This window comes from Danio aesculapii, chromosome 3 (genome assembly GCF_903798145.1).
Source record: "Danio aesculapii chromosome 3, fDanAes4.1, whole genome shotgun sequence".
Classification (NCBI taxonomy): Eukaryota; Metazoa; Chordata; class Actinopteri; order Cypriniformes; family Danionidae; genus Danio; species Danio aesculapii.
The window spans coordinates 45,518,279-45,541,324 of NC_079437.1; the positions used below are offsets into that span (position 1 = coordinate 45,518,279).

The 23,046-nt window shown below is 37.8% G+C and overlaps 1 protein-coding gene across 3 annotated transcripts in view; it reads right to left on the minus strand.

Moving 5' to 3' along the window:
* Positions 1-23,046, minus strand: part of brd4 (bromodomain containing 4) — a 133,971-nt gene that overhangs the window by 65,466 nt on the left and 45,459 nt on the right. For 2 of the 3 annotated variants that reach the window (XM_056454106.1, XM_056454105.1), the window contains exon 2: positions 20,637-20,783. The exons of the other annotated variant lie outside the window; for it this stretch is intronic. The gene's annotated coding sequence lies outside the window, so the exon portion shown is untranslated. The remainder of the gene's footprint in view (positions 1-20,636; positions 20,784-23,046) is intronic. 3 annotated transcript variants of the gene reach the window in all.

Sequence of the window (23,046 nt, forward strand, 5' to 3'; positions counted from 1 at the left end):
CATTAAAGAATATAAAAGTTCACGTTGAGTCTAGAGTGGAGCGGGTTTCAGCCACGACGGTTTATTCAAGAGTTAGTTCGCCCAAAATGAAAACCGTGTCATGGTTAGGCTTGTGCCGGTATTCGGTAATGCGATAAATCACGGTAATGAATATGCACGATATTGTTATCGCGGGCACTTCAAAATACCGTGAAAAATAATAGATCCGAATTTATATTCTTAGAACGCGCCTTAGCTTATTTTCCATCAACCGCTTGAAGAAAGACTGCGTATATGCTGCGCAGAACTGATGCCCACTCTGATGTAAACAATCCCCGCATGTAGAAGCCCTGTGTGCGCAGTGCGCGCCGCCGCTACCACCGCACTATAATCCTCACACGCAGGCCATCTGTCAAACCGAGCACTTTCCCGGTGGGCCGACGTACTTTTTGGGCCGGGCTGATCATCGTCTTATGATCTGATCGGCCCATAAAAGGCTTAGCAGCCTATCGTTTTTTCTGCCTTATTGATTGACGCTGCTGTGATCTGTGACTCTCTGAAAGTAGATGCTTTTTTCCCGGACAGACAGACCGGGCCGGCCCATGTGACACCCTGCAGCCCATTGACTCTTTTCGGTATTGACATTGGGCTGGCCCAATCACAAACTCCTATTTTGGACTCCGTGTGAGCGTGCGTCGTCTGTGTGTATTTGTCAAAATAGTCGAGAGTCAGAGAGAAGAAACGCAAGGGAGGCGCAGAGAAATCGCGAGAAATACACCGGCGTTTCATTTAGCGATTCTGAAAAGTTCTCTGTTCATTCTAGTACACGGCTAAAAACGCAAATCACGTGACCACACACTCTCTGCCCAGAGCTGCAGCCACTAGTTCAGCGGGTAAGCATAAACCCCAGGTCAGAGTATAGTGCATGTCAGACAGTTCATCTGTTGGGTGATCTCATCTCACTAGTTGTTAAACGTGATATTGAATTCATCTTGTTGTCTCTATCTAACAATTCTTATGTCTTTTGAATCACTTGTTCTCAGTTAACTGTTTTGGCTGAGTGCAAAGATAAGCTAATATATTAATTTATGTAACCACATACACTGATTCTGCACATTGACTGATTGCTAACCTTTATCGTTTAAATTTAATGTACGTTATACTGTTATAATGGCCATTATTGGTTATTAAAACTGATATTCTGCAAAAGAGACAGGGTAAAGTTCATTCTTTTCAATGGAAATGAAAGGAGACAGTTATATTTAAGCCTTGTTTTGTTATAAATATGCAGTGTGAAGATGATGCTCATAAAAATATGCAGCTACACGAGGCTGTTTGGTGTCTGTTAATCATAATATCAAAATGAAACAAATTTGACTTATATTATGTTTTCATTGTTTAGATAGTGAAACAGCAAGCAGGATGAGGTGAAAGAGGTTAAAATGTAACACTGTTCCCTTTGAAGATTTACCCATGCATTATCAGGCAGTTTTTGTTATGTTTATTATTGAATATAGGCTGAGTCAATAGTGTATTGAATAAGCTAAATTGGCTGTAGTGTATGAGTGTGTGTGAATGAGTGTGTATGGGTGGTTTCCAATATTGGGTTGTGGCTGGAAAGGCATCTGCTGCATAAAACATGCTGGAATAGTTGGCAGTTCATTCCACTGTGGCAACCCCTGATAAATAAGGGACTTATGCGAAGAAAAATAAATGAATGAATAGTGTATTTTTTTAGAACTCAACAAATATCTTTATGGACAGCATACAGAAATTAAATTGAGATTAAAGTTTGTATTTATTTATTTATTTCATATATATGGCTTTTGTGTTTTATAGAATATGAGTTGATAAAAATATTGGACGTGCATAGATAGATAGCATTTTGATTGAATTTAGTGGGCCGCTCTGGCCCAAAATGCCAGGGCCGATTTTTTTGCCCCAGTCCAGCCCTGCTCACTCAAAGAAGAAGCATGGCGGAAGGAGGAACGCTGCCGACAATTTATCCCCCTTTAAAAAGGTTAAAGTCAGAAGTTTGGAAATATTTTGGGTTCCAAAAAAATGCAGAGGGATTACGAAGACGGTTTCCCTTTTGCACATTCACTTTGATATAATTGCTCAAGTTTACTTTTATATTGTGTATTGTTTTATTTATATTTATTTGTATTTAAATGTTTGAAGTACTTTTAGTTAATTAAAAAGTTATTAAAGTTTTGTTATTGAAGTTTTTTGTGTTTTTTTACCTGTTTCTCTTGTAAAATTACAATAATATCGTGATAATACCGTATACCGTGATAAAAGCTCAATCAATTAATCGCAGCATGAAAATGTGATACCGGCACATGCCTAGTCATGGTTTAGTTTAATGCCTTTCCAAGCATGTCTGTCCTCATATCTGAGAGACGTTTTCTTCCATGGAACTTGGAAAAACCTTTTAAAAGTAGCAGCCCACATGACTCATGAGCTGCATGACATGTTGCCTAAAGCCACACAGCAGATTTGTGTGAGTAAAAGTTGAAGTCATCAATCACTAAACATCGTTCATTTTTCCATAGCCCTCAAATCTCATTTGCACTTGTTGACAATCAAACATAATACACATCTCAACCAATAGCCGCTTTTTGCACTGCAGTCAAACATTTATGTATAATTGCAAATCATTTTCAACTTAGTATAACTTCAGTTACAGCTTCATTTTCAGATCATTAATCATGCAAAGCTAATGCTATTTTAAGGTAATGCGTTACAATTAGGCTCCATTCGTAAACATGATCCAAGTGATCCCAACATCTAGATCAGGGGTGCCAAAACGTTTTCTTTTGAAGGATCAAAATTCAAGCTTTATTGAGAGATGTGGGCTGAAAGTAAATATAGCAAACTGTACTGCATTAAAGTTGCCATGGGTAATTTCCTAATCTATTTCATAAAATTAGTAAAATCAATAGAAAAATTTACTTCAAGCGTATTTACTAATGCATTCTAACTTTTGAAACTGTATATTATTTTAATGGACTTATTACAACAAAACCATAAAAAAAAAAATTTTAAATAAAGTTTTTAAAATGCAAACAATAAAAGTTCAATGCCGAATACACTAGTCATGCTGTCTTTGCCTTGACTTGCACGCTGTTGTCCTCTGTTTTGTCCCCTTTTCATTAAGTGACATTATGTAAATTTTTTTAAAAATCTGATTCATGTACAACAATTAATTGAAACATTTCATTTCAGTTAGCTTTTTTGTAGCACAACAATAAAACAAACAAAAGGTTACATTAAAAATAGAAATGAGAATCTCTGTTAAAAGCATTCCCCAACCCTTCTGAATCATTTAAATTCTTTTGTCTAGTCTATTTGATAGAGAACCGATCACATCAGTTGCGTTTCTAGGTACGGTTGCTTCCCGCAAGGAAACAGGAGCGCGCACACGCTTTAAACAGCCGTGCCTATCACATCAGCTGTTAGAGCAAATGATCATCCGCTCTTTCGGTATTAACCTGCTTTCTTTTGCTCGCACGAACATAATTATTTTGGTCAGTCATGTTGGTGTGTCAGAATCCTTGCTTGTAAAATATAACCATACTTTGGAATGCTTAGTTTAAGCAAATTAGATGAATGCGATCATACGTGTTGATGACACTCACCGCATGCGCTGTACTGTGCGCTTTGCCATCTATAAGCAACAAGAACAAACGCCTGACATCACCTGAATCAAAGCTGTTTAGAATTAAATATTTAGAGATGGTGTGACAACGCATACTTATGTCGGACTGCATTTATTTGCATACGTTTTATAGTTATTATAGCTCCAAAATTAAAGCCCCAGTTATCATTATGCAAAAAATCAACTAGCCTAAATCATTGGATTTGTCTGATTAGGCTATTAAGGTTAAATCATCAAAACTACATTTGTTTTTAATCAATACCATTTAACCGTCCAACTGATACCATTAATCAGTTGAAAATACATCCTTTCAGTTAACATTTAATCGGTTATTATGAGCATCCCTAAATTACATCCCTATGAGTGTAGAATAACATCGGTGTAAGTAAGTCATATTTTTTCATTTCTGCGTGAACTTTCCGTTTAAGCACAGATTTCCACACCAATGTTAATGCAAGAGTGGGACGACCTCTCTTTCCCCTCAAGACCTGCCGTCTACATTGACTGTCTCCTCCCCTGATGGCATCATCAACCCGCCATCTGTCCACACACACACACACACACACCTCATCATCATGACTCAGGCTAATTTCCTCCCATCCCCTCTCTGCCACCCTTACTGCACTCTGTATCATTTTCTGTTCAGGACCACCCAGTTACACAGCGACACTCGGGAAAATGGAAACATTTAGGAAGGGAGCTAGAAAAACTGTGGAACGGAAAAGCAGTGGTTACTGAGCTCCTGTAACTGGCAGGAGGACACGGAGTGAAAAAAGCCTAGATGCCAACATGAACAAGAAACTCTCCAGAGGCTGTAAAAGCTGAATACTCATCAACATTTGAGTCATTTACAAGGAGGGTTTATAAAGAAACATTTCTGCCATTATTGATCAGGCACTTCTGATGAAAATGTACATTTTAAAATGAATGAATTTGGCTCTAAGGTTAAAGTGGGATATTTGACCATCAAAGTAATCAATAATTAAACCTTTTAGTCACCATGATTAAAAAGCTACACACAATCAATATCAAAAACTTACTTCAATGCCTCAAGTTCATGACAGAAGCAATAGCTCCGATTTTATCTGAACAAATTAAATGCCTTGCAGGGACTTCAATAAACATTTATGTATGCAAATTTATCACACATCTATTAAAACATTTCCAGAGGTGCAAAAAACGTGTTATTACCCAACACCTCATGAATACGGTACTTCCATCTCTCAAAACCTCATATTAATTCATGTCAAATTAAATATGGTGCCTGCTCTAAGGTCCATGTAGGTTTGATTCGGTGTCATTAAAGCACCCTTGTAAACAATCATTCCAACCCAAAAGGGAGACGGATTTGCATTAGAAGCTAACGAGCAATTATCACGTGTTGAGTGCCAGGGAGAATAAAAGAGGGGTGTCGTGCAGTGCCATGTGAGAGTGACAGATCTCTAAAGAGATGAGGTCACAACTGCTGATACAATTTATGAACGGATCTGAGGAGGAGAATCCAGGGTAAGTCAATCCACCACCTTCTAAAACCCAAACCCTCACTCACTTTCTACTCAGAAACAGACTGAAAAACTCTTCCACCATCTCTTGTGCTGTTTGCTGCTTTCATTCACATATATTAGTATACTGTAAATTACAAGTAGAGAACAAACACAAGTTGAGATTAAGGCTGGAACACAATAAGCCGCCGGTCAGCCATTGGGCAATGTTGGACCATTAAGGCTGGTTTTTACTTTTGTGTCGAGTAATTAGTTTGATCCACAGCACCTGCCACTTGCATGTAGCCATGCGTTTATACTTCTGTGTGCTGTTTGTGTTGCTCTGCAATAACACTTCCAAAACGCTAGCTGGCAGTTGGCTTTTATGTACCTCTGTGTCGGGTTTCTTCACTGGCGTTTTGTTTTTTTCTGAACGCTACCTTAACGTAGAAGTAGCTAAAAACTCACTTGTTCAGAGGCGGAACAGGCAGACAAGCAACAATAATAATCATAAGTCAAATACAAAACAACAGTTTGGAATCAGGAGCTCCTTCATGGCACTCGACACTTGTAAACACTCGGTCCAACGGGTTCGCCTAGCTCTCGGTCCTGCCCACGCTTGTCATCACTACCAAGCCGACCAATCACAGAGCTTGTGCTACACTTCATGTAATTAAACTTTAAAGGTGCATGACGGCGTCAGCCACGTCGAGAGCTATGCAACCGTGCAAAGGCTGTGCCGGCGTATGCGCATGAGCTTGACGCAAAAGTATAAATCAGCCTTTAGTGAGCGTCTGTCAGGCTAGTTTGTTGGTGTGTTTCACACATTGCTTTTGTCAAGCTCAAGTCAGAGTGAGTTTGCCTGATTCAGCATGGGCAGTCAGTGATGAAACAAAGCAAACGAAAGTCAAGAGAAAACACAAAGCAGCAGAAATATTGCATGCGTTCTTCTGTGGTGAATGCCAAGTACTGTGAAACTGGTATATAAACAATACTTTGTGTGCAGCACTAGTTCCAGTTTCCCTTTGTCAAATGACTATGGCCCCTGCAGGTGTAGAGAGGAACATCCTCTCAACGCAGAACATACATGTTTATGCTTCAATCGGCTGCCATCCATTTGTTTGACTGGTTGCACGTGTGTTGGTATGTTCACATGCTGTTTTTTGGCTCAGACAGAACAAGATGCACCTGATAAGAAGTGACAACACAGTTGTTTTAGATGTCGACTTGGGCCCAATCCCAATTAGATTTTTGTACCCCTAGGCCATTAAAACAGAGTGTGAAGGGGAAGAGTTTTAAAATGTACCCCTAAGAAATGGGACAGCACTACAGCACCAGAACACGTCATCATATGTCATCGCGATCTCTTGCTTAATATGAGACTATCGCGACTGCTGTAGTTATTCTAGTTGCTTTATTTTTTGGTATTTACCTTCAAGAAATCACTGAAGGCATATATTATGTTATCATAACGATTTAATGTGGAAATAAGCTTGTAATTGTACTGCACATTTACACAGTGGCCATATTTATCTATGTAAACACACGAAAACAACATTAACATTATAGCTGATACTCTAAAAAGGTCATTCCCAGCCACTAGACTTTTCTGACAGGGTACTCCAGTGTCATTGAGTGTCAATGTTGTGGAACCCTTCCCCTTAGCCCTACGCCTAAGCTAAAGAGAATTGGGACACACCTACCTCTTAACGGGAACGTGCAAAATGAGGGGTACGGGTAAGAGAAAGGGCTAAGGGGTAGAATTGGCATTGGGCCTTGGTGTGTCGTTGGCTTTCAGCTATCCGCTTGTTAAGCAGTGCATTAGGGATGCACGATAAATTGAAAAAAAAGATCACGATCTCGATTCGACCCCACACGATCTTAATTCAGCTTTTCTACGATTCAGCCAATTAAATTTTCAAGGTCAGGATGACGGCTACTTTAATGAACAGAACCTCCCCAGGGACTGTAGATGTAAATTAGCTTTATAGCTAACTCTGGCACAACATGTCATGTTGTACATTGTCCCTGTATAATGGCCCGTTTCCACTGAGTGGTACGGTACGGTTCGGTTTGGTTTGGTACGCTTTTGTGGCCGTTTCCACTGTCAAAAAGCGTACCGAACCGAACCGTACCGTACCACTTTTTCGGCACCCTTTCGAAAGGGTACCAAAGACGAGAAAGGGTACCAAAAGGCGGAGCTAGACGCGCAGCTGAACGCTATTGGTTTACAGAGATACGTCATTCGCCTACGCAACAAGCCAGAATGAAAACAAAAAACCCGCCATGTTTGAAATACACAGCCGACGAGCCGAGACATTACAGCGGAATGATTTATACATATAATAACGAGCCATGGTCGACCTGGGCTCAAACAAACCTTGTCGTCGTCTTGATAAACAGCCACAAAGGCAAGAAGAAGAGCAGATTTACCCTGAGCCCCGTAGTTTTTTACGAGGCAGTCTGAGGCGCGAGCGGTTTCGCTTTCTTGCTAGCGTTCGCGCGCGTCTCTAACATTATATCTGAAATAACAAACTTCTTGAGCTGATGATAATAACCTGCGCTTGATTATTGACGTGCTTTTGAAACCCAATCCTGTCAGACATTGACAAACGCGAGAGTGAAGCGTGAAGAAACAAAGGAGAAGCCGGAAAAAAGGAGCAAATTATTTTTTCAGCAAACATGAACAAAATGCCATGTATAACTAACTTATTATCTTCACATTTTGGACTATTATGAACTCAGATTGACGGAATTACTGACTAACAGAGGCTACGTGTGCTGCGGAAGATTACAGACACAGATGAGAGGTTTTCACTGACTAGGCTATAATTTGTATTGTTTTGAACCTAAATACGGACGAAAATGTCTGCTGTGTGTATTTCTTCTGTAGTTGGTAACATTTCGGAGACTGTAAGGGGCTGTTTGTGTTTATATATGTTCATTTATTTAGTTATTTAATATAATTACAGACGTTACAGTAGGCTGTTTCGCACTATCATTGATCTGCAGTTATAATCAACTCATGTTCATAGAAAAATTACTAATAAACATTTCTACACAAGCATTTATGTGTATGAAGCATCTGTTTTGTGAGAAGTGCTTCTCATATGATATGTAAGTGACCTGTACAGCTTTATTGTAGACATTTCCTCGAGTGAGAATGACGTCGACTGAAACTGTCTGTCATACACCACGCCCACCAAAAGGGTACCCTTGTTAGTGGAAACGCAAGCCTGATAAAGGTGACCCGTACCAAACCGAACCAAACCGTACCGGTCAGTGGAAACGAGCCATAAATAAATAAATAAATAAATAAATAAATAAAATAAAAAACCTGCGTAGGCAGTAAATACCAGGTAATAAAGTTGTAAATAATGTTCAGTTTGTTGTACAGAGCAATCGTTCGAGAGCCGCGCTGAAATACGGATTTGCATGTGTGTGTTTTTATCACAGTGCGGCATGTGAAAATGAAACTGGCCGCACATCATTTAAATGATCTTATCGCATTTTACGGTTATGATTACAAGCATTTGATATGTTTTTTTTTTGATAGCTAACACAGTGTTGTGCACGAAAATACATGTTTAACAGTGTCAGTATAACTACTCTAGCCTATATAATGTTGAATATAATACAAGAAGAAATCTGATAATGACAAATGTCTGATTTTACCAGTGAAAACAAATGGTCTAATAATGTTGTCAATAACAGATGACAAGCACATGTCTTAAACATAATAATTCAACTTTATAATTATGAATAGTTCTATTCAGATGTCATCATTTTACTGTGAATGAACAAACAGGACATATTGAAAGTCTGTTCAAGTCCACCATAATGACTGTACAAAATTTTGCATTTTAAGCAACAGTAGACCTACACATATGCCTAATATTATTAGTGTTGTTTTACCATATCGTTACCTTAGAATTATAAAGTTCTATTTGACATTGTCAAAATTTTGTTATTGACATTCTTATTAAATGACAACATATTTACATTATGGAATGTTTTTTATAAGTTGTTTACATTAAGAAAAAAAAAAAGTTGCACACATACTGTTTGCTATATGGATTGCAAAAACTTTGAAGCTCAATATCTCAAAATCATTCAGAACGCAGATAGAACCTTATCATTCCAAGGTGAAGATAAGTTTGAGAATTAACAATAAAAATAGGCCAATCATATTATCTTTTATTTTACATCTAAAGAATCGTGAGAAAGAATCGTGATCTTGATTAAGCTAAAAAAAAAAATCGTGATTCACATTTTAGCAAGAATCGTGCAGCCCAACAGTGTAGTATGAAGTACTGTTTCCTGCTCCAAGCCGCTACTCAATTAAATTGAGAAAATATTAGTTTATGACAACTTTTTAGTCATATCACACCTTAAACTGAATTTTATATAAAACCATGGTTACAGACATGGTGTACAGACTTGCTGCATCACAGACACCAGTATTTTAACAATTTATAAAAAAAATTAAATCACTTTCTGGTCATCCGGTATTAGGCATGGATATCATGGTTTCTGCTACATTCATTCTTTCCATGGCGGGGCGCCACACCAAAACTCATCTACTGTACAGCTTCTCAATCAAAACATTCCGCTGTTTTTTGTTTTTAATAGCGGGTTATAACCGCACCAAAACGTATTAAAAGGTAAGTGAATTATAACAGCGCAAACTTTTCTGTAATCGTAGTAGTGCTGTGCGTTATTTGTTTAACCCTTTAAGGTGACGTTCTGGCTGACTGACTGACAGGTGCGTGATGCGTGAGGCCAGCAAACACAACGTAGCTTTCAGTTATGATAAAGACAGTTTCCATAATTATATTTTATTTATAGATAAAGTTATATGGCACTGCATACAATGACTTTACCTTGTTGGAGTTTATAGCCGTTTCACTTTACTTCAGGAAGCATTAATGCCACGCTGTAGGTCTATTGGAGACATTCACAAATATTCCTAGCAAATCTAATAAATGTTGGAGACATACTTGTTACATCAACGTGCTAAAAATTGCACTTAACAGCGTTTATTTGAGAGCACAAGAAAATCTGCACTTGAGCAGAGTGTATTTGAGGGCGCACAAGAAGTTGTGTACGATCACAGGAAATCGGCGCTTGAGCACAGAGATTCGTATGCTCGTATTACATGAATGCGATCTCAACTTGTAATACTACGCTCATGACATTTGTCAATAAAATAACGCCACAGGTAGATGGTAGATCTGTGTAAAATGCCCAACAGAGTCTGCCGCTGGAAAAAAATCCTAGAGGAACCACTGGATATATACATTGATACAATCTCTATCTATACAGTTTGATAGAAAGCTTGGCCCTGGAAGCCGATTCGAGTGATGTCACAATTAACAAGCAGATATATCTATTTTAACCATTATAACAAGCTTCCAACACCTTCAGTCTTTTAAATAATTGCCAATAACGAGTAAAGCAAATATTAATAAGGCATAGAGTTCAAATTCAAACGCCTATAAAATCAATCTGACTCAAAATAGTCTTTGCCGTTTGCCCAACGCACATAAGTAGCACTTGAAATCATGCCTATTTGTTGAGAAGGCGTGAAATTACCAAGACTTATGAACTTGCAATTTTCACCTGGAAGTATAAAAATATTCTGCACACATGTACGTTTATGGCCAATTATACATCATTATATGCAATAAGAAAGTCATGCTCCAGACTATCAATAACGTGCTTGGCTCTAATTGCAGAGGTGGTGGACTCAAGAATTTCTTCCACAGGCTGATAGTTAAATTTTGCTTTTCTTTCATATACTTTCTGTTTTATGAATCACCTTCACACATTAATGAAGATGTTCAAGTGAGAAATGTGGCCCTCACAGCAAAACCCGCACACACGCATATGAAAACATCGCTTTTACACAGCCAGAGGGGACAGGAACCCTAACCTTTGACCTCAACTGCTCACATTCCAGGTAACCCTCCATCCAGCCTCAACCATCTGCACTCACTTTTACTGCAGCATCTCCTTTAAGTGTGTGTGATCTCAACATTTTTCAGGCTGGGGGGAGGAATACACATCCTCCAATTTCACATTCTGTCAGGAAGCCCTCTGCAGCAGAGCGCCAGAGCTCGGCCAAACAGCGGCAATCCCTCCTCCCGGAGAGCACGTGCCTTCCCAAACACCGGCCCAGACAATACAGCAGCTGCCCGAGTGACAAAGCACAACTCTGAGAGGCCCAGGACGACCCTCACCAGCATTTGGTGACCGATTTCGCTGTGTGTGTGCATTATGTTTGCTCCTGCACTGAAACTCAGATGAGTTTGGGTGGGGGGGGGTGTTTGGAGGAGAATGAGGGGGAAGGGAGGATGGGACGAGGAGGCGACGAGCGCCTTCAGACTCCTGAACCCATTAATCATCTGAACATTTGAGAAGCCCAAGCCAACAGGGACCTGGCTGGAGAGAACAGGGACAAGTAATCTGCTCTGCGTGTGTGTTTGTGCACCGTGGAAGAGCACAAAGACTAGAGCAGGTGAGAGTGAGCTCATGAAGGAAAGAGAGAAGTACAGGACAGACAAAAACACAAGACAATGAAAGGCTTTCATGTGACCCATTGAGTGAAATCAAGAGGGGACACACACGTACACAAAAAAAAAAAAAAAAAAGAGCTCTCCTCCATCCATCTGCTTCTAACATAAGCCTCCTGTGGCACACAAGACTGAACCCCTCCCATCTGTTGTTTGGGGAGATGTGCCCTGCACTGACACAGTAGCCATACGCTGGCACACACACGCAGCCAGCACGCACGCACGCACGCTAGTGCCAGCAGACACCTTGACCCTGCTCTGTCTCCTGTCATACAGCCGCCGCCGCACTGAGCACACGCTCACAGCAGCAGACATGTCCTCTGGAGGACACAGATCATCTACAGAAGGGCACAAGCTGAAGCAAGTCAACTCTTTTACACCGAAACAAACACGCACGCACACAGTGTAAAGAGGGTCACAGAATATGAGCAGATCCAAAGGTCCACACATACATTTATGAATAAAAGAAATTATAATTATTTCCTTTGGTTATGCATAAGCACTTTTGCACATCAGCCTAAAACACTGATTTTAAACATTGTTGTTCAAAGGTTGGAGTGTTATTAATGTTCATAAAAAGAGGTCTCTCAGATCAAGGCTGCAATTAAATATTGTGTATGTATTTTAAAATTTAATCCTGTGATACTTTTCAGTATTATTACATCAGACTTCAATGCACACGATTAGGGCTGCTCGATTTTGGGAAAAATCATAAAATCACAAATATTTTGGTCATAATTGTGATCACGATTATTCAAAACGATTATCAGTTAAAGTCAAAATGATTCGCCCTGCTGTGAATTTTTTTTTTAAATAAATATTTCCCAAATTATGTTTAACAGAGAAAGGAATTTTAACAGTATTTCCTATAATATTTTTTCTTCTGGAGAAAGGCTTATTTGTTTTATTTTGGCTAGAATAAAAGCAGGTTTAAATATTTTAAAACCTATTTTAAAAGGTCAATATTATTAGCCTTCTTAAGCAATAAATATTTTGATTGTCTGCAACAGAAACTACTGTAATACAATGACTTGCTTAATTACCCTAATTAAGCCTTTGAATCACACTTTAATCTGACTGCTTGTATTTTGAAAAATATCTAATATTACGTACTGTCATCATAGCAAAGATAAAAGAAATCAGTTATTAGAAATGAGTTATTAAAACTATTATGTTCAGAAATGGGTTGAAAAAAAATCTTTCCATTAAACAGAAATTGGGGGTGGGGGGGGGGAGCATCTTCACTGTAAGAAAAACACTTAAGCTACAAAAAGCTTAAAAAAAACTGAGCTTTTGTAGCTAAAAAAAACACTTTTTAGCTACGAAAGTCCTTTAGTCATGAGCAGTGAGGGATTTTCTCCTTTTGTTGTTTGATTAATAATGATGAAAAGAGGTGGCAGCAGGAATATTGCCCGCTGTCGCTTTAATGGTTTCTCTTTCACGTGTCTTTTGATTCTCAATTCGTTTTTTTATTACACAAATAAGGGTTAATATGAATAATCTCTAAACACCGCGTTTTGACACCTATTTGACCATTAAAGTGCTCACGTTATGATGACTTTAGATGTGTGTGCTCTGCTCGTCTCAGTGTGCGAATGAGACCGAACGCTGACCGCATGCTTTGTGTGTGCACGCCGCACACTCGGGCACTCTCAAAAAAAGCAACTCATGTAAACAGCTTGACCATATTATTGTCTTATTCAGATAAAGGCAATTCATTAGATTACTGATAACCATGTAAACATGGTTACAAGCTCCAACCCTAGAAAAAAAGGAGTTCAGTATTTTGATGACAGCCTTTTCACAGGTTAGTAGTAAGCTAATGTATTTTCATAATGCAAATCTTAAATTCATGCTAACCAACAAATGATCAAAGGAAATATAATAACGTAATTCAAATATATAAAATATGAATTGATGTTTACTTTAAACTTAAATTATATTTTTCTATTAAAATTTTTTTTTTTAAAGATTTTGTCAAATAAAAGATTTTTCATCCACCATAATTTTGTGGCTCAAAAGTATCGATTTAGCACCAGTATCTAAATAATTCCAAACGATACCCAACCCTACTGTTCGATATATTATTATATTATTATTATATTAAAATAAAATATATTATGTTCAATGGGGGGGAAAAGTTGTTTTTTTACCCAGACATTTAAAAATAACAACTTATTTTAGAGCAGCAATCACAACACCGTGAAACTGTAAAACTATATTTTCATCCAAGGTTTTCACACCGTCAGAATCTTATATCTGGGAAATTGTAAATATATATTGCAAAACCAAAAATTAGGTCATGAGCATGTATTGCATGTTAAGTCGATATATTGGTTATTGTTACAGGCTTATATGTACTTAATGTGTTTGAGGAAGCTGAACCTTCTTTATGATTTTTGCTGAACAAAAATGGTAAAAAAATTAAATTAAATAAAAATTTCACTGCCAGAAAAAGACCTTCAATATCAGACTAAAGGCTCCAAAAAAAGAGCATCAAAAGGATTTCAGAAAATATGGAAACAGTTTTAGTCAATAGCAGCAGTCATATTTCACTCAACACAAAAGCATCTGAAATTGATGAATTGCTGTGTGTGTGAGGAACAACACAAAGAAGAATTATGAATAACACGCTCAGACATTGACAAATAGTTTTACTTTCACATCTTGTCCACCATCCTAAATTAGAAGTCTGAAGATTCAAAGTCTAATGTTTTAGTGAATTTTTCTTTTTTTTTTTTTTGCTTCTTAAAGAGCGAGATGTCTCTCTCTCTCTCTCTCTCTCTCTCTCTCTCTCTCTCTCTCTCTCTCTCTCTCTCTCTCCTCTCTCTCTCTCTCTCTCTCTCTCTCTCTCTCTCTCTCTCTCTCTCTCTCTCTCTCTCTCTCTCTCTCTCTCTCTCTCTCTCTCTCTCTCTCTCTCTCTCTCTCTCTCTCTCTCTCTCTCTCCTCTCTCTCTCTCTCTCTCTCTCTCTCTCTCTCTCTCTCTCATGATTTCTAAATGTGTCTCTTTTCAAGTCATTGTGAGCAGGCCATCAAAACAAAAAAGAGCCATGCTGAAACGCTCAGCCCAAACTATTAAGATTAGCCTGAATCCATCAGGGACGGCGTTAAAAATAAACTTCTGCTCCTTATTTCTAAAGTTGGGATTCTTCAGAAGGCAGCACAGCAGGGCAAGTGTGCCACACAGCCAGAAACACTGCAAGCCTGGAGCAAGATTTCCCTGCCAGCACTTAGCTGTTCTGCAGAATAAGGCATTGATCTAATAAAATACATTGGAAATTATATAACCTGGTGTCATCTTGTGAACAGTCCAAAAATGAATACAATAAAAAATGTCTTTTTAATATGACTTAAATTTAAACTTTCTAAAGATTCAGCAGTGCAAGTTAAGTTTATTAGACAATGAAATAGGATATTCTCATTTTCAAGTCTGTTTTTTTTTGTGTGATGAGCAGCTAGAAAAGTCTGCACAAAGCAAACAAGCAAATGCTTTAGTTACAAGTAAACAACTTAAGCAATGGTGACAAATGAGCTCTTCAAGCTGTATGTGATCATTAAATGCAATGATATAGCTTATATACTTTAGGTTGGTGCAGGAAAGAGCACAAAAGAGCAAAAACTGGTATAATTATATCTAAAGCAAAACTGACACGTCATTTTTAATACTACAAAACTACATAAATATTTCAAGTAGGGCTTGCACTATACTAGAAAATTAGGCAATATTGTTGTTGAATATTCGGTAATGATGCTCAATAATAATAATAATAATAATAATAAAAATGATATTTTTATTAGCTACACTTTTAAATCATTTATCTATGTAATGATATAAAAACATGTAAAAAAAATTAAATCCAGATCTAGTTTAATTTAATTCAGATTAAAAACTGCATCAGTGACTGTTACATGGACACCAGTAATCAAATTATTTACCTTAATCTGAATAAGACAATAATATGATTAAGGTTGCTTTTTGAAAGTTCCTTTTATGATCCCCTTTTACATGTTATAGCACAATTCGATTAACATCATTGCGTCACCACGATATCCACCATAGTTTCATGTATTTCGGGTGTTTAATTTTTAATTTGTCGACTTTAACTGCAGTTTGGCACTTTCACTTTTACTCAGGAACATTTCATGCATGCCCCCCATGAAAAACGAGATATTGGATGAGAGTATATACTGCTGGAAGAGTGTTGTTTCAATTGAATTTGATACCGCACAATGTATGGGGGGAGGGGGGGGGAGGGATCTCCGCATTTCTCGATGCAGGTTTCTGTGATCCTTTATGGCCCGTTTCCACTGAGTGGTAAGGTACGGTTCGGTTTGGTACGCTTTTATGGCCGTTTCCACTGTCAAAATGCGTACCGAACCACTTTATCGGCACCCTTTCGAAAGGGTACCAAACACGAGAAAGGGTACCAAAAGGGAGCTAGACGCACAGCTGAGCGCTACTGGTTTACAGAGATACGTCATTTGCTTACGCAACAAGTCAGAATGAAAACAAAAAACCCGCCATGTTTAAAATACACAGCGAGAGATTACAGCGGAATTATGTATACATATAACAAGGAGCCATGGTCGATCCGGGCTCAAACAAACCTTGTCGTCATCTTGATGAACAGCCACAAAGCCATGGAGTAGAGCAGAATCTACCCTGTGCCTCGTAGTTTTTTTACGAGGCAGTCTGAAGCGCGGGCGGTTTCGCTTTCTTCCTTGCACTCGCCGCACGTCTATATCTGAAATAACAAACTTCTTGAGCTGATGGTAATAACCTGCGCTTGATTATTGATGTGCTTTTGAATCCCGATCCTGTCAGATACTGACAAACTCGAGAGTGAAGCGCGAAAAAACAAAGAAGAAGCCGGGAAAAAAGGAGCACATTATTTTTCAGCAAACATGAACAAAATGCCATGTTTAACTATTACCTTTACCTTTTGGACTTATATGGGAATGATGGAATTACTGTCTAACAGAAGCTACATGTGCTGCTGAACATTACAGACACAGATGAGAGGTTTTCACTGGCTACGGATGAAATGTCTGCTGTGTGTAGTTCTGTAGTTGGTAACATATCGGAGACTGTAAGGGGCTGTATGTGTTATTATATATATGTTCATTTATTTATTTAATATAATTACCGACGTTACAGTAGGCGGTTTCGCACTGTCATTGATCTGCAGTTATAAATCAACTCATGTTCATAGAAAAGTTAGTGATAAACATTTATACACAAGTATTTTATATGCATATGTTTTGTAAGAAGTGCTTCTCATATGATATGTGAGCGACCTGTACAGCTTTACTGTAGACATTTCCTCGAGCGAGAATGACGTCGACTGAAACTTTGTCATACGCCACGCCCACCAAAAGGGTACCCTTGGTAGTGGACACGCAAGCCTGATAAAGGTGAACCGTACCGACCCGAACCGTACCTTACCAGTCAGTGGAAACGAGCCATTACTGACTCTGTCGATGCAGAGAATAGTGTCAAACAGCCATGTGTGTAAAGACTATCCTTTTGCAAAATGCGATTGATTGCAGTGTTTACATGTCTGTAGGCTACTGCACTTCCATAAATGTGACCAAAATCGGCATTCTTCACATATTCAAAAATTGCTGTATACATGGTACTCTTAATCAGATTGTATAAATCAACTGTCTTAATAGTATTAAAATCTGGTTACTGGCGTCCATGTAAACGTACTCGGTGTGCAAGAAAACACTATGAAAGAGTGAAAACCTCAGCAAATATTCTGACTCTGATTGCGCTGTTTTCGTCTCTTATCTCGACTCAAGACTATTATGGTTTATTTTCAGCTCTGGGTTCACCTTTGGGCCGCTCCAGCTAATACCAATACAGAAACTACTGGGGAGGCGGGAATAAAGATAGTAAGTCCCAATCTGATTGATCGAGCCGATAAAATTTAGATAACCAATGCATAAAATGATTTGATCACACGTCTGCAATATGTATATTGCATGTACTATTATCGCAATAACGATAGATTTGCGATATATTGCGCAGTCCTAGTTTAAAGCTACAGTATAAAGTGTTATATGCATACAGAATAACTGAATAGGACGGAGTGCAAAAAAAATACATTAAAGGGCACATATTTTACCCCTTTTTAAGATTTAAGTCTTTTGAGTCTCCAGAATGTGTAAAGTTTCAGCTTAACACCCAGTAGATTATTTATTATACCTTTCAGAATATTGGGATATTCTGTTCTGAACACATTGTAGCTGTTTTTGTGGCCTGTCCTTTTATTGCTAGTTCTCCCAGCCCACAGTGCCTGTCAGAGTGTGCCTCAATGTCAGTCTTGGCTGCGTCCGCTAAACAGCACAGTGACAGACATGAAGGAAACAGATCTCATGAAACATTTGTGAGAAATACTACAGTAAGAAATAAGTGTTCACACACATACACACACGCATGCACGCACACAAACACAGCGGACACACACACAGCATGCGGTGTTTAACTTTGCACTAAATCTGCATGGCAAATTTGACTGGATACATGTTAAAGTCCACTGCTGTATGGATATCCATTATGTTAAATGTGCAAAATAATACAAAATATTTGCACCCACAGAACTGTCACAAAAGTTCACGCACCAGGGCCTGACCGGGCCAAAGCGGGGCTTTCTCAGGGTCAGCAGCCGGCCTTTTTCGGCCTACCGAATACCTTGGGGCAAAGAGGGCCAGCTGGGGCTTCAGGGCAGAGTACGAGGCGAACTTTGCCAGAGTCTTGACACCGTCATGACACTAGTTTTCCGATCGCATAAGAGTACATGCGCCACACAAATAAATAAATAAGGGAAAGAAAACATATAGCCTTATAGGCTAGGGTCTTTTTGCTTAGGATCACCCTTATATTTCCCTTTAAATGTAACGCTGTTGCATAAAATAATAAAGTTTTAATTTATAAGTGACATTCTTTGCTGCGTCCTTCTTGAGGTTTCAATAACACATAATAATCTGTACACCATATTAAAGACACAGCAGCCAGTAAAGATTGTCGAGAGTTTTTGTCAAGTTTAAAAAGGTGTGTTTGTGCGTGATAGGGTTAGATGCCTGTATGTGAATGTGATAACGGGCAAAATAGCGCTCGCTTGACAGCTCTGTTGCCGCAAGCGGCTTTTTTCTTTATTTATTTTGGAGATAATACAAAATATGAATACAACAGAAAGACATAAAACTTTACAAATTACATGTCCACTTTTGTAGAGTCAAAACAATAGTGTCATGTCTTGATAAAATAGCCTAAGCTATATTGAAATAATTTAAAGAATTACAAATATCGGATATAATAAAATCCCATTAAATAAATAAACCAATATAAAACAAACAAAAGCTAGCTATAACAATTTAAGTCAAACAGACGTTAAGGCATGTTGAACTTTACAAGGCCTGTTTGAAAAAAAAAAAATTTTAGATATTTTCTAAAAACAAACACTGGAGGAGGTTTGAAAAATTATTTATAAAGTATTTGGATACGATGATATTAATCAAATCGTGCAAACAGAGCATTTTTAGGGGTGAGTGAAAGCAGAAATAGGCTTCCTTTTTTCTGTCATCCAGTCCAGCACAGCGCCGCTTTACAAATGCATTGGAGAAAACTGCAAATAAAAAATGTGTCCTCAAACAAGTGTTTCCGTTTTTATATGATGTGGTAAAATTTAAAAATAAAAATTTTAAATACATGTAGAGCTTTATTAGTGAAAAGCTGCTGAGCGCAACAAAATATAGGCTATATTTTATTACTTGCTCTTATGTGCTGAAACACTTAACAACACCGAATAATATGCAACATCCTTAAATAAAGGGGAATTACCTATGAAGTGTCATATAGCCTAGAAAAAAAACTGTATATGTTTTAGGTCTCTCCGGAGCATTTAAGCTGAATGTAAAACGAGGATGTTATAAAATACATTTCATTCCAAGTTATTACCTGAGAATTTCTGTGGTTTTATATTATGGATGGGTGCGCTCACTGTGCTGGGTCCCTCCGTTAGTGGCAAGACCACTTGATGCACGATGCCAACAGTCGGTCGACAAGTAAACTAATATAATGAATGAAAACACACAGGCCTGTGCGTATAGACATATAATGTACTGCTGTACAGTAACGTGTCATTTGTTTGTTTCGGTTGTCTTCATTTTAATCGTTTCGTGATGATATGCTTTATTTGCCCGATTCCTGCTGAAGTGAGCGGGTTGTGTGACGTTTGATTCGGGGGACATTCTGGGGGCGGGGTTTGCATGACGCGCTGCGAGCTACTAGCCTGACAGTGGAAATGCGACATGATTTCAGCCTCACTGCTCAACCTCCCGGGCGATTAGCTCGGCCCGACAGTGGAAATGCACCTATTGTCCTTATATCACCCCAATATGACTGTGGACACACTATACCTACACACAGTTCGGTCCAAAGAACTAACAAAAGATAATTTTCATCATAGGTGCCCTTTTAAAAAAAGTCGCAAAGCCATAATAAAATGCTAGCTTAGCTAATGCTGTTTTCTAACCACTGCAATGTAGTCTCTAAAATGTTTTTGTCCCTAAAAGAACAGAAAAAAACATTACTATAAATATAAGGGGTTCTTACTATTTAAAATCAGTTTTATATAATTGAATGTTTAAAATATCAGCATCAGTGCTTGAAATAGATTTAAAACATTGCATTCATTAGCATATTTCATTTTGTCGTTGTATCAACACAACCCTTGTAAACAAAAAGTAAACATTCTTGCAGTGAAATATCAAGGCATCCCAGACAGGGATACGATCAAACAGACACAACGCCTGCTCCGCCACTTCTAATAAAGCTGTTCGCCTATTTGCCAGACATTTACACATTAAGTTTTTATTAGCTTCCAGGAATTATGACAGGCCTGAACGGAAGGTGCTGTCAGGTTATTGACTCACATTTTCGTCTCTGGCGTGAAGAATCTCTTATCTGAGCGCACACATCTTCTCGGGGAGCACTCCACAGAAGAGCTGCTTTGACGCGGTCCAGAGTAGTCACTAGCTCAGTTGCAGGCTACAAGCTGATCACACAGTAAGAGGCCACTACTGTAGACAGAGGGAGAGAGAGAGAGAGAGAGAGAGAGAGATGAGGGACTTGTTTGAAGTCTCCACTCATTTGAACAGCACACTCACACACAGTAAGCACACTTCACCTGAAACTCTCGCTCACTGATATCTAACTGGCTGTAGGTTTTTCTGATGCCTTTACTGCTCATTTCCAATAAGCAATACAGTTCAGTACTGTAAAAAATTAATCTTGAGGCTTGTAATTTTCATAAAATAAATTGATGTGGTCATTAAATGGTCATAGTTTCTTTAAAAAATTGATATTCTGGATTTATTATAAAATATTGAGAAGATTTCACTAATATAACTAAGATTTAAATTTCACTTATTTTTTTAAGCAAACTAGAGTAATTATTAAGCTTAATTTGAGAAACCAATTAAGCTAATAATATTGAGGAAAGATGGCTTCACGTTTATTTTAAGAAAATTCACTCAATTATGTGGGTTTGATTGAGATGTTTGCATTTGAATCTCAACAACGGCAGTGATCAGATGACATTTTGAATGAGCAGATCAACAGCGAGCATCTTAAGAGGTACACATTAACAGTTTATCATTTCTATTGTCTTAAATAAGCTCTTTCAAGAAAGACACATGCTGTTCAAGCTTGTTCAGGAGCTTAGTTTTTGCCATATGATGTATAAAGGGATACACGGGTATTTTTAACCACCCATTCCTATTTGAAATTGATTTGCTTCAATGTTCATTCTGAATTATATAATGAAATTGAACAAATTATTTGCATTGTAATATTTAACAGCAATGATCAGGCAACAGTTAAGCAGGGTGGACGAACAACAGCGAGCTTGTTAAGTGGTAAGTCTAAGCTAAGCTAGCTAGCTATTCAATGGGGTTTATGCACAGCTAGTGCTTTTCTATTTCATAAGGTTAGCTACTAGCTACACCAGAAATTTAACAAAAATAAATATTTAATAATTAATATTAAATAAACAAATGCTTCAGAAATAAATTTTATTTGAAACTTTATAAATATGTAGGAATGCACAACATAGTTTTTTGCTGATAATTTCAAACTCCTTTTGGTGGAGTCTTTTTTTCTGTTTGGGTGTTTTAGAGAAGTGGTTACTTACCACTATTAAGATTAGAGAATTTTATTCCTCAGAAGTGTTAGCTTCTCACATTAAATTCGACATGGACTTATGTAATTTTCTGACCTCAAATAAGTTTTGTTCCTAGAAAAAAAAAAAAAAACACTAACTTTTCTCTCATTTTCATCAGGTGTAACAGCAGCCCCGAATAGGTTGTTTTCACATGATGTCATTGATGATGTGCGAGACTCAGGTGGAGGGTGAGAAGTGATTCTTCTACATAGGAATCGCTATCTGAATGTCAAAATGTTTCTGTTTTAAGTCGGCCAATATAAGAAATGCCAAACAGCTTTTATAGACTTCCCTTTAGGAGCAAAAACTTTAGGGAGAAAGTTCAATAAACTGGCTGAAAAATGGAAGAAAAGGAGGTATGTAATAAACATTTGTTCAATACATCCATGTGTACAAGCTTTTCTTTTTTAAAGTGACAATTGACAGCACCAATAAAGATTATATACATGCCTAGCTATCTGTATAAATATATTAACGTGTTATTTAAATATCAGATGCAAACACCACAACACTTGTACAAAATCCAGGAGAATATAAATAACGTACCCTGCCATGTAATCACTAGGGTTGGGTATCGATTGGGGTTATTTCGATACCGGTGCTAAATCGATACTTTTAAAACGCCAGTGCCAAAACGGTGCCTAAACACATACTTTTGAGCCACAAAATTAAGGTGGATGACTCTAGAAAAATCTTTTATTTGACAAAATCTTTAAAAAATATATATATATTTTAATAGAAAAATATAATTAAAGTTTGAAGTAAACATCAATTCATATTTTATATATTTGAATTACATTATTATATTTCCTTTGATCATTTGTTGGTTAGCAAGAATTTAAGATTTGCATTATAAAAATACATTAGCTTCCTACTATTCCTCAAAATACTGAACTCCTTTTTTCTAGGGTTGGGGCTTGTGACTATGTTTACATGGTTATCAGTAATCTAATGAATTGCCTTAACCTGAATAAGACAATAATATGGTCAAGCTGTTTACATGAGTTGCTTTTTGAATGTATTAAACGGGGGGGTATATATAGGGGGGTAAATGTTATAACTATTATATAACTAGTAAAATTGACTGACTGGCACCATGGGGAAGATAAAAATAAGTAGAT